Here is a 16,265-nt window from a genome sequence, read left to right as displayed (position 1 = left end):
GTATACACATCCTACATTTAATAGTCACCTCATACACAGAAGCCGTATACACATCCTACAAATAAGTCACCTCATACACACCAGCCGTATACACACCCTACACATAACAGTCACCTCATACACACCAGCCGTATACACATCCTACATATAACAGTCACCTCATACACACCAGCCGTATACACATCCTACATATAACAGTCACCTCATACACACCAGCCGTATACACATCCTACAAATAAGTCACCTCATACACACCAGCCGTATACACATCCTACATATAACAGTCACCTCATACACACCAGCCGTATACACATCCTACATATAATAGTCACCTCATACACACCAGCCCTATACACATCCTACATATAATATCACCTCATACACACCAGCCGTATTCATATCCTACACATAACAGTCACCTCATACACACCAGCCGTATACACATCCTACAAATAAGTCACCTCATACACACCAGCCGTATACACACCCTACACATAACAGTCACCTCATACACACCAGCCGTATACACATCCTACACATAACAGTCACCTCACACACACCAGCCGTATATACATCCTACATATAATAATCACCTCATACACACCAGCCGTATACACATCCTACATATAATAATCACCTCATACACACCAGCCCTATACACATCCTACATATAATGGTCACCTCATACACACCAGCCCTATACACATCCTACATATAATAATCACCTCATACACACCAGCCGTATACACATCCTACATATAATAATCACCTCATACACACCAGCCGTATACACACCCTACATATAACAGTCACCTCATACACACCAGCCGTATACACATCCTACATATATAATAATCACCTCATACACACCAGCCGTATACACATCCTACATATAATAATCACCTCATACACACCAGCCCTATACACATCCTACATATAATGGTCACCTCATACACACCAGCCGTATACACATCCTACATATAATAATCACCTCATACACACCAGCCGTATACACATCCTACATATAATAATCACCTCATACACACCAGCCATATACACATCCTACATATAACAGTCACCTCATACACACCAGCCGTATACACATCCTACATATAACAGTCACCTCATACACACCAGCCGTATACACATCCTACATATAACAGTCACCTCATACACACCAGCCGTATACACATCCTACACATAACAGTCACCTCACACACACCAGCCGTATATACATCCTACATATAATAATCACCTCATACACACCAGCCGTATTCATATCCTACATATAACAGTCACCTCATACACACCAGCCGTATACACATCCTACACATAACAGTCACCTCACACACACCAGCCGTATACACATCCTACATATAATAATCACCTCATACACACCAGCCGTATACACACCCTACATATAACAGTCACCTCATACACACCAGCCGTATACACATCCTACATATATAATAATCACCTCATACACACCAGCCGTATATACATCCTACATATAATAATCACCTCATACACACCAGCCGTATACACATCCTACATATAATAATCACCTCATACACACCAGCCGTATACACACCCTACACATAACAGTCACCTCATACACACCAGCCGTATACACATCCTACATATAACAGTCACCTCATGCACACCAGCCGTATACACATCCTACACATAACAGTCACCTCATACACACCAGCCGTATACACATCCTACATATAACAGTCACCTCATACACACCAGCCTTATACACATCCTACACATAACAGTCACCTCACACACACCAGCCGTATACACATCCTACATATAACAGTCACCTCATACACACCAGCCGTATACACATCCTACACATAACAGTCACCTCACACACACCAGCCGTATACACATCCTACACATAACAGTCACCTCACACACACCAGCCGTATACACATCCTACATATAACAGTCACCTCATACACACCAGCCGTATACACATCCTACATATAACAGTCACCTCACACACACCAGCCGTATACACATCCTACATATAACAGTCACCTCATACACACCAGCCGTATACACATCCTACATATAACAGTCACCTCATACACACCAGCCGTATACACATCCTACACATAACAGTCACCTCACACACACCAGCCGTATATACATCCTACATATAATAATCACCTCATACACACCAGCCGTATACACATCCTACATATAATAATCACCTCATACACACCAGCCGTATTCATATCCTACATATAACAGTCACCTCATACACACCAGCCGTATACACATCCTACACATAACAGTCACCTCACACACACCAGCCGTATACACATCCTACATATAATAATCACCTCATACACACCAGCCGTATACACACCCTACATATAACAGTCACCTCATACACACCAGCCGTATACACATCCTACATATATAATAATCACCTCATACACACCAGCCGTATATACATCCTACATATAATAATCACCTCATACACACCAGCCGTATACACATCCTACATATAATAATCACCTCATACACACCAGCCGTATACACACCCTACATATAACAGTCACCTCATACACACCAGCCGTATACACATCCTACATATAACAGTCACCTCATGCACACCAGCCGTATATACATCCTACATATAATAATCACCTCATACACACCAGCCGTATACACATCCTACATATAATAATCACCTCATACACACCAGCCGTATACACACCCTACATATAACAGTCACCTCATACACACCAGCCGTATACACATCCTACATATATAATAATCACCTCATACACACCAGCCGTATATACATCCTACATATAATAATCACCTCATACACACCAGCCGTATACACACCCTACATATAACAGTCACCTCATACACACCAGCCGTATACACATCCTACATATATAATAATCACCTCATACACACCAGCCGTATACACATCCTACATATAATAATCACCTCATACACACCAGCCCTATACACATCCTACATATAATAATCACCTCATACACACCAGCCGTATACACATCCTACATATAACAGTCACCTCATGCACACCAGCCGTATACACATCCTACATACTGTATAACAGTCACCTCATACACACCAGCCGTATACACATCCTACATATAATGGTCACCTCATACACACCAGCCCTATACACATCCTACATATAATAATCACCTCATACACACCAGCCGTATACACATCCTACATATAATAAGCACCTCATACACACCAGCCGTATACACACCCTACATATAACAGTCACCTCATACACACCAGCCGTATACACATCCTACATATATAATAATCACCTCATACACACCAGCCGTATACACATCCTACATATAATAATCACCTCATACACACCAGCCCTATACACATCCTACATATAATAATCACCTCATACACACCAGCCGTATACACATCCTACATATAACAGTCACCTCATGCACACCAGCCGTATACACATCCTACATACTGTATAACAGTCACCTCATACACACCAGCCGTATACACATCCTACATATAATAGTCACCTCATGCACACCAGCTGTATACACATCCTACATACTGTATAACAGTCACCTCATACACACCAGCCGTATACACATCCTACATATAACAGTCACCTCATGCACACCAGCCGTATACACATCCTACATACTGTATAACAGTCACCTCATACACACCAGCCGTATACACATCCTACATATAATAGTCACCTCATGCACACCAGCCGTATGCACATCCTACATATAATAGTCACCTCATACACACCAGCCGTATACACATCCTACAAATAAGTCACCTCATACACACCAGCCGTATACACATCCTACACATAACAGTCACCTCATGCACACCAGCCGTATACACATCCTACATATAACAGTCACCTCATACACACCAGCCGTATACACATCCTACATATAACAGTCACCTCATACACACCAGCCGTATACACATCCTACATATAACAGTCACCTCATACACACCAGCCGTATACACATCCTACATATAATAGTCACCTCATACACACCAGCCCTATACACATCCTACATATAATATCACCTCATACACACCAGCCGTATTCATATCCTACACATAACAGTCACCTCATACACACCAGCCGTATACACATCCTACAAATAACAGTCACCTCATACACACCAGCCGTATACACATCCTACATATAACAGTCACCTCATACACACCAGCCGTATACACATCCTACATATAACAATCACCTCATACACACCAGCCGTATACACATCCTACATATAACAGTCACCTCATACACACCAGCCGTATACACATCCTACATATAATAGTCACCTCATACACACCAGCCCTATACACATCCTACATATAATATCACCTCATACACACCAGCCGTATTCATATCCTACACATAACAGTCACCTCATACACACCAGCCGTATACACATCCTACATTTAATAGTCACCTCATACACAGAAGCCGTATACACATCCTACAAATAAGTCACCTCATACACACCAGCCGTATACACACCCTACACATAACAGTCACCTCATACACACCAGCCGTATACACATCCTACATATAACAGTCACCTCATACACACCAGCCGTATACACATCCTACATATAACAGTCACCTCATACACACCAGCCGTATACACATCCTACAAATAAGTCACCTCATACACACCAGCCGTATACACATCCTACATATAACAGTCACCTCATACACACCAGCCGTATACACATCCTACATATAATAGTCACCTCATACACACCAGCCCTATACACATCCTACATATAATATCACCTCATACACACCAGCCGTATTCATATCCTACACATAACAGTCACCTCATACACACCAGCCGTATACACATCCTACAAATAACAGTCACCTCATACACACCAGCCGTATACACATCCTACATATAACAATCACCTCATACACACCAGCCGTATACACATCCTACATATAACAGTCACCTCATACACACCAGCCGTATACACATCCTACATATAATAGTCACCTCATACACACCAGCCCTATACACATCCTACATATAATATCACCTCATACACACCAGCCGTATTCATATCCTACACATAACAGTCACCTCATACACACCAGCCGTATACACATCCTACATTTAATAGTCACCTCATACACAGAAGCCGTATACACATCCTACAAATAAGTCACCTCATACACACCAGCCGTATACACACCCTACACATAACAGTCACCTCATACACACCAGCCGTATACACATCCTACATATAACAGTCACCTCATACACACCAGCCGTATACACATCCTACATATAACAGTCACCTCATACACACCAGCCGTATACACATCCTACAAATAAGTCACCTCATACACACCAGCCGTATACACATCCTACATATAACAGTCACCTCATACACACCAGCCGTATACACATCCTACATATAATAGTCACCTCATACACACCAGCCCTATACACATCCTACATATAATATCACCTCATACACACCAGCCGTATTCATATCCTACACATAACAGTCACCTCATACACACCAGCCGTATACACATCCTACAAATAAGTCACCTCATACACACCAGCCGTATACACACCCTACACATAACAGTCACCTCATACACACCAGCCGTATACACATCCTACACATAACAGTCACCTCACACACACCAGCCGTATATACATCCTACATATAATAATCACCTCATACACACCAGCCGTATACACATCCTACATATAATAATCACCTCATACACACCAGCCCTATACACATCCTACATATAATGGTCACCTCATACACACCAGCCCTATACACATCCTACATATAATAATCACCTCATACACACCAGCCGTATACACATCCTACATATAATAATCACCTCATACACACCAGCCGTATACACACCCTACATATAACAGTCACCTCATACACACCAGCCGTATACACATCCTACATATATAATAATCACCTCATACACACCAGCCGTATACACATCCTACATATAATAATCACCTCATACACACCAGCCCTATACACATCCTACATATAATGGTCACCTCATACACACCAGCCGTATACACATCCTACATATAATAATCACCTCATACACACCAGCCGTATACACATCCTACATATAATAATCACCTCATACACACCAGCCATATACACATCCTACATATAACAGTCACCTCATACACACCAGCCGTATACACATCCTACATATAACAGTCACCTCATACACACCAGCCGTATACACATCCTACAAATAAGTCACCTCATACACACCAGCCGTATACACATCCTCCATATAACAGTCACCTCATACACACCAGCCGTATACACATCCTATATATAACAGTCACCTCATGCACACCAGCCGTATACACATCCTACATACTGTATAACAGTCACCTCATACACACCAGCCGTATACACATCCTACATATAATAGTCACCTCATGCACACCAGCTGTATACACATCCTACATACTGTATAACAGTCACCTCATACACACCAGCCGTATACACATCCTACATATAACAGTCACCTCATGCACACCAGCCGTATACACATCCTACATACTGTATAACAGTCACCTCATACACACCAGCCGTATACACATCCTACATATAACAGTCACCTCATGCACACCAGCCGTATACACATCCTACATACTGTATAACAGTCACCTCATACACACCAGCCGTATACACATCCTACATATAACAGTCACCTCATGCACACCAGCCGTATACACATCCTACATACTGTATAACAGTCACCTCATACACACCAGCCGTATACACATCCTACATATAATAGTCACCTCATGCACACCAGCCGTATGCACATCCTACATATAATAGTCACCTCATGCACACCAGCCGTATACACATCCTACAAATAAGTCACCTCATACACACCAGCCGTATACACATCCTACACATAACAGTCACCTCATGCACACCAGCCGTATACACATCCTACATATAACAGTCACCTCATACACACCAGCCGTATACACATCCTACATATAACAGTCACCTCATACACACCAGCCGTATACACATCCTACATATAACAGTCACCTCATACACACCAGCCGTATACACATCCTACATATAACAATCACCTCATACACACCAGCCCTATACACATCCTACATATAATAGTCACCTCATACACACCAGCCCTATACACATCCTACATATAATATCACCTCATACACACCAGCCGTATTCATATCCTACACATAACAGTCACCTCATGCACACCAGCCGTATACACATCCTACATATAACAGTCACCTCATGCACACCAGCCGTATACACATCCTACATATAACAGTCACCTCATACACACCAGCCGTATACACATCCTACATATAACAGTCACCTCATACACACCAGCCGTATACACATCCTACATATAACAGTCACCTCATACACACCAGCCGTATACACATCCTACATATAATAGTCACCTCATACACACCAGCCCTATACACATCCTACATATAATATCACCTCATACACACCAGCCGTATTCATATCCTACACATAACAGTCACCTCATACACAGCAGCCGTATACACATCCTACATATAATAGTCACCTCATACACACAAGCCGTATACACATCCTACAAATAAGTCACCTCATACACACCAGCCGTATACACACCCTACACATAACAGTCACCTCATACACACCAGCCGTATACACATCCTACATATAATAATCACCTCATACACACCAGCCCTATACACATCCTACATATAATGGTCACCTCATACACACCAGCCGTATACACATCCTACATATAATAATCACCTCATACACACCAGCCGTATACACATCCTACATATAATAATCACCTCATACACACCAGCCGTATACACATCCTACATATAACAGTCACCTCATACACACCAGCCGTATACACATCCTACATATAACAGTCACCTCATACACACCAGCCGTATACACATCCTACATATAACAGTCACCTCATACACACCAGCCGTATACACATCCTACAAATAAGTCACCTCATACACACCAGCCGTATACACATCCTACATATAACAGTCACCTCATGCACACCAGCCGTATACACATCCTACATATAACAGTCACCTCATACACACCAGCCGTATACACATCCTACATATAACAGTCACCTCATACACACCAGCCGTATACACATCCTACATATAATAGTCACCTCATACACACCAGCCGTATACACATCCTACAAATAAGTCACCTCATACACACCAGCCGTATACACATCCTACATATAACAGTCACCTCATACACACCAGCCGTATACACATCCTACATATAACAATCACCTCATACACACCAGCCGTATACACATCCTACATATAACAGTCACCTCATACACACCAGCCGTATACACATCCTACATATAATAGTCACCTCATACACACCAGCCCTATACACATCCTACATATAATATCACCTCATACACACCAGCCGTATTCATATCCTACACATAACAGTCACCTCATACACACCAGCCGTATACACATCCTACAAATAAGTCACCTCATACACACCAGCCGTATACACACCCTACACATAACAGTCACCTCCTACACACCAGCCGTATACACATCCTACACATAACAGTCACCTCACACACACCAGCCGTATATACATCCTACATATAATAATCACCTCATACACACCAGCCGTATACACATCCTACATATAATAATCACCTCATACACACCAGCCCTATACACATCCTACATATAATGGTCACCTCATACACACCAGCCCTATACACATCCTACATATAATAATCACCTCATACACACCAGCCGTATACACATCCTACATATAATAATCACCTCATACACACCAGCCGTATACACACCCTACATATAACAGTCACCTCATACACACCAGCCGTATACACATCCTACATATATAATAATCACCTCATACACACCAGCCGTATACACATCCTACATATAATAATCACCTCATACACACCAGCCCTATACACATCCTACATATAATGGTCACCTCATACACACCAGCCGTATACACATCCTACATATAATAATCACCTCATACACACCAGCCGTATACACATCCTACATATAACAGTCACCTCATACACACCAGCCGTATACACATCCTACATATAACAGTCACCTCATACACACCAGCCGTATACACATCCTACAAATAAGTCACCTCATACACACCAGCCGTATACACATCCTCCATATAACAGTCACCTCATACACACCAGCCGTATACACATCCTACATATAATAGTCACCTCATGCACACCAGCTGTATACACATCCTACATACTGTATAACAGTCACCTCATACACACCAGCCGTATACACATCCTACATATAACAGTCACCTCATGCACACCAGCCGTATACACATCCTACATACTGTATAACAGTCACCTCATACACACCAGCCGTATACACATCCTACATATAACAGTCACCTCATGCACACCAGCCGTATACACATCCTACATACTGTATAACAGTCACCTCATACACACCAGCCGTATACACATCCTACATATAATAGTCACCTCATGCACACCAGCCGTATGCACATCCTACATATAATAGTCACCTCATGCACACCAGCCGTATACACATCCTACAAATAAGTCACCTCATACACACCAGCCGTATACACATCCTACACATAACAGTCACCTCATACACACCAGCCGTATACACATCCTACATATAACAGTCACCTCATACACACCAGCCGTATACACATCCTACATATAACAGTCACCTCATACACACCAGCCGTATACACATCCTACATATAACAGTCACCTCATACACACCAGCCGTATACACATCCTACATATAACAATCACCTCATACACACCAGCCGTATACACATCCTACATATAACAGTCACCTCATACACACCAGCCGTATACACATCCTACATATAATAGTCACCTCATACACACCAGCCCTATATACATCCTACATATAATATCACCTCATACACACCAGCCGTATTCATATCCTACACATAACAGTCACCTCATACACACCAGCCGTATACACATCCTACAAATAAGTCACCTCATACACACCAGCCGTATACACACCCTACACATAACAGTCACCTCATACACACCAGCCGTATACACATCCTACATATAACAGTCACCTCATACACACCAGTCGTATACACATCCTACATATAACAATCACCTCATACACACCAGCCGTATACACATCCTACATATAACAGTCACCTCATACACACCAGCCGTATACACATCCTACATATAATAGTCACCTCATACACACCAGCCCTATACACATCCTACATATAATATCACCTCATACACACCAGCCGTATTCATATCCTACACATAACAGTCACCTCATACACACCAGCCGTATACACATCCTACATATAATAGTCACCTCATACACACAAGCCGTATACACATCCTACAAATAAGTCACCTCATACACACCAGCCGTATACACACCCTACACATAACAGTCACCTCATACACACCAGCCGTATACACATCCTACATATATAATAATCACCTCATACACACCAGCCGTATACACATCCTACATATAATAATCACCTCATACACATCCTACATATAATGGTCACCTCATACACACCAGCCGTATACACATCCTACATATAATAATCACCTCATACACACCAGCCGTATACACATCCTACATATAATAATCACCTCATACACACCAGCCGTATACACATCCTACATATAACAGTCACCTCATGCACACCAGCTGTATACACATCCTACATATAACAGTCACCTCATACACACCAGCCGTATACACATCCTACATATAACAGTCACCTCATACACACCAGCCGTATACACATCCTACATATAACAGTCACCTCATGCACACCAGCCGTATACACATCCTACATATAACAGTCACCTCATACACACCAGCCGTATACACATCCTACAAATAAGTCACCTCATACACACCAGCCGTATACACATCCTACATATAACAGTCACCTCATGCACACCAGCCGTATACACATCCTACATATAACAGTCACCTCATACACACCAGCCGTATACACATCCTACATATAACAGTCACCTCATACACACCAGCCGTATACACATCCTACATATAATAGTCACCTCATACACACCAGCCGTATACACATCCTTCAAATAAGTCACCTCATACACACCAGCTGTATACACATCCTACATATAACAGTCACCTCATGCACACCAGCTGTATACACATCCTACATATAACAGTCACCTCATACACACCAGCCGTATACACATCCTACATATAACAGTCACCTCATACACACCAGCCGTATACACATCCTACATATAACAGTCACCTCATGCACACCAGCCGTATACACATCCTACATATAACAGTCACCTCATACACACCAGCCGTATACACATCCTACATATAACAGTCACCTCATACACACCAGCCGTATACACATCCTACATATAATAGTCACCTCATACACACCAGCCGTATACACATCCTTCAAATAAGTCACCTCATACACACCAGCCGTATACACATCCTACATATAATAATCACCTCATACACACCAGCCGTATACACATCCTACATATAACAGTCACCTCATACACACCAGCCGTATACACATCCTACATATAACAGTCACCTCATACACACCAGCCGTATACACATCCTACATATAATAGTCACCTCATACACACCAGCCGTATACACATCCTACAAATAAGTCACCTCATACACACCAGCTGTATACACATCCTACATATAACAGTCACTCATGCACACCAGCTGTATACACATCCTACATATAACAGTCACCTCATACACACCAGCCGTATACACATCCTACATATAACAGTCACCTCATACACACCAGCCGTATACACATCCTACATATAACAGTCACCTCATACACACCAGCCGTATACGCATCCTACAAATAAGTCACCTCATACACACCAGCCGTATACACATCCTCCATATAACAGTCACCTCATACACACCAGCCGTATACACATCCTACATATAACAGTCACCTCATGCACACCAGCCATATACACATCCTACATACTGTATAACAGTCACCTCATACACACCAGCCGTATACACATCCTACATATAATAGTCACCTCATGCACACCAGCTGTATACACATCCTACATACTGTATAACAGTCACCTCATAAACACCAGCCGTATACACATCCTACATATAACAGTCACCTCATGCACACCAGCCGTATACACATCCTACATACTGTATAACAGTCACCTCATACACACCAGCCGTATACACATCCTACATATAACAGTCACCTCATGCACACCAGCCGTATACACATCCTACATACTGTATAACAGTCACCTCATACACACCAGCCGTATACACATCCTACATATAATAGTCACCTCATGCACACCAGCCGTATACACATCCTACATATAATAGTCACCTCATGCACACCAGCCGCATACACATCCTACAAATAAGTCACCTCATACACACCAGCCGTATACACATCCTACACATAACAGTCACCTCATGCACACCAGCCGTATACACATCCTACATATAACAGTCACCTCATACACACCAGCCGTATACACATCCTACATATAACAGTCACCTCATACACACCAGCCGTATACACATCCTACATATAACAATCACCTCATACACACCAGCCGTATACACATCCTACATATAACAGTCACCTCATACACACCAGCCGTATACACATCCTACATATAATAGTCACCTCATACACACCAGCCCTGTACACATCCTACATATAATATCACCTCATACACACCAGCCGTATTCATATCCTACACATAACAGTCACCTCATACACACCAGCCGTATACACATCCTACATACTGTATAACAGTCACCTCATACACACCAGCCGTATACACATCCTACATATAACAGTCACCTCATACACACCAGCCGTATACACATCCTACATATATAATAATCACCTCATACACACCAGCCGTATACACATCCTACATATAATAATCACCTCATACACATCCTACATATAATGGTCACCTCATACACACCAGCCGTATACACATCCTACATATAATAATCACCTCATACACACCAGCCGTATACACATCCTACATATAATAATCACCTCATACACACCAGCCGTATACACATCCTACATATAACAGTCACCTCATGCACACCAGCTGTATACACATCCTACATATAACAGTCACCTCATACACACCAGCCGTATACACATCCTACATATAACAGTCACCTCATACACACCAGCCGTATACACATCCTACATATAACAGTCACCTCATGCACACCAGCCGTATACACATCCTACATATAACAGTCACCTCATACACACCAGCCGTATACACATCCTACAAATAAGTCACCTCATACACACCAGCCGTATACACATCCTACATATAACAGTCACCTCATGCACACCAGCCGTATACACATCCTACATATAACAGTCACCTCATACACACCAGCCGTATACACATCCTACATATAACAGTCACCTCATACACACCAGCCGTATACACATCCTACATATAATAGTCACCTCATACACACCAGCCGTATACACATCCTTCAAATAAGTCACCTCATACACACCAGCTGTATACACATCCTACATATAACAGTCACCTCATGCACACCAGCTGTATACACATCCTACATATAACAGTCACCTCATACACACCAGCCGTATACACATCCTACATATAACAGTCACCTCATACACACCAGCCGTATACACATCCTACATATAACAGTCACCTCATGCACACCAGCCGTATACACATCCTACATATAACAGTCACCTCATACACACCAGCCGTATACACATCCTACATATAACAGTCACCTCATACACACCAGCCGTATACACATCCTACATATAATAGTCACCTCATACACACCAGCCGTATACACATCCTTCAAATAAGTCACCTCATACACACCAGCCGTATACACATCCTACATATAATAATCACCTCATACACACCAGCCGTATACACATCCTACATATAACAGTCACCTCATACACACCAGCCGTATACACATCCTACATATAACAGTCACCTCATACACACCAGCCGTATACACATCCTACATATAATAGTCACCTCATACACACCAGCCGTATACACATCCTACAAATAAGTCACCTCATACACACCAGCTGTATACACATCCTACATATAACAGTCACCTCATGCACACCAGCTGTATACACATCCTACATATAACAGTCACCTCATACACACCAGCCGTATACACATCCTACATATAACAGTCACCTCATACACACCAGCCGTATACACATCCTACATATAACAGTCACCTCATACACACCAGCCGTATACGCATCCTACAAATAAGTCACCTCATACACACCAGCCGTATACACATCCTCCATATAACAGTCACCTCATACACACCAGCCGTATACACATCCTACATATAACAGTCACCTCATGCACACCAGCCATATACACATCCTACATACTGTATAACAGTCACCTCATACACACCAGCCGTATACACATCCTACATATAATAGTCACCTCATGCACACCAGCTGTATACACATCCTACATACTGTATAACAGTCACCTCATAAACACCAGCCGTATACACATCCTACATATAACAGTCACCTCATGCACACCAGCCGTATACACATCCTACATACTGTATAACAGTCACCTCATACACACCAGCCGTATACACATCCTACATATAACAGTCACCTCATGCACACCAGCCGTATACACATCCTACATACTGTATAACAGTCACCTCATACACACCAGCCGTATACACATCCTACATATAATAGTCACCTCATGCACACCAGCCGTATACACATCCTACATATAATATTCACCTCATGCACACCAGCCGCATACACATCCTACAAATAAGTCACCTCATACACACCAGCCGTATACACATCCTACACATAACAGTCACCTCATGCACACCAGCCGTATACACATCCTACATATAACAGTCACCTCATACACACCAGCCGTATACACATCCTACATATAACAGTCACCTCATACACACCAGCCGTATACACATCCTACATATAACAATCACCTCATACACACCAGCCGTATACACATCCTACATATAACAGTCACCTCATACACACCAGCCGTATACACATCCTACATATAATAGTCACCTCATACACACCAGCCCTGTACACATCCTACATATAATATCACCTCATACACACCAGCCGTATTCATATCCTACACATAACAGTCACCTCATACACACCAGCCGTATACACATCCTACATACTGTATAACAGTCACCTCATACACACCAGCCGTATACACATCCTACATATAACAGTCACCTCATACACACCAGCCGTATACACATCCTACATATAATAGTCACCTCATGCACACCAGCCGTATACACATCCTACATATAATAGTCACCTCATGCACACCAGCCGCATACACATCCTACAAATAAGTCACCTCATACACACCAGCCCTATACACATCCTACACATAACAGTCACCTCATACACACCAGCCGTATACACATCCTACACATAACAGTCACCTCATGCACACCAGCCGTATACACATCCTACACATAACAGTCACCTCATACACACCAGCCGTATTCATATCCTACACATAACAGTCACCTCATACACACCAGCCGTATACACATCCTACAAATAACAGTCACCTCATACACACCAGCCGTATACACATCCTACACATTACAGTCACCTCACGCACACCAGCCGTATACACATCCTACACATAACAGTCACCTCATACACACCAGCCGTATACACATCCTACACATAACAGTCACCTCATACACACCAGCCGTATACACATCCTACAAATAACAGTCACCTCATACACACCAGCCGTATACACATCCTACACATAACAGTCACCTCATACACACCAGCCGTATTCATATCCTACACATAACAGTCACCTCATACACACCAGCCGTATACACATCCTACAAATAAGTCACCTCATACACACCAGCCGTATACACATCCTACATATAACAGTCACCTCATACACACCAGCCGTATACACA

Source organism: Dendrobates tinctorius, unplaced genomic scaffold (assembly GCF_039654945.1).
Source record: "Dendrobates tinctorius isolate UK_male_01 unplaced genomic scaffold, ASM3965494v1 ptg000134l, whole genome shotgun sequence".
Classification (NCBI taxonomy): domain Eukaryota; kingdom Metazoa; phylum Chordata; class Amphibia; order Anura; family Dendrobatidae; genus Dendrobates; species Dendrobates tinctorius.
This window is presented reverse-complemented; position numbering follows the sequence as displayed.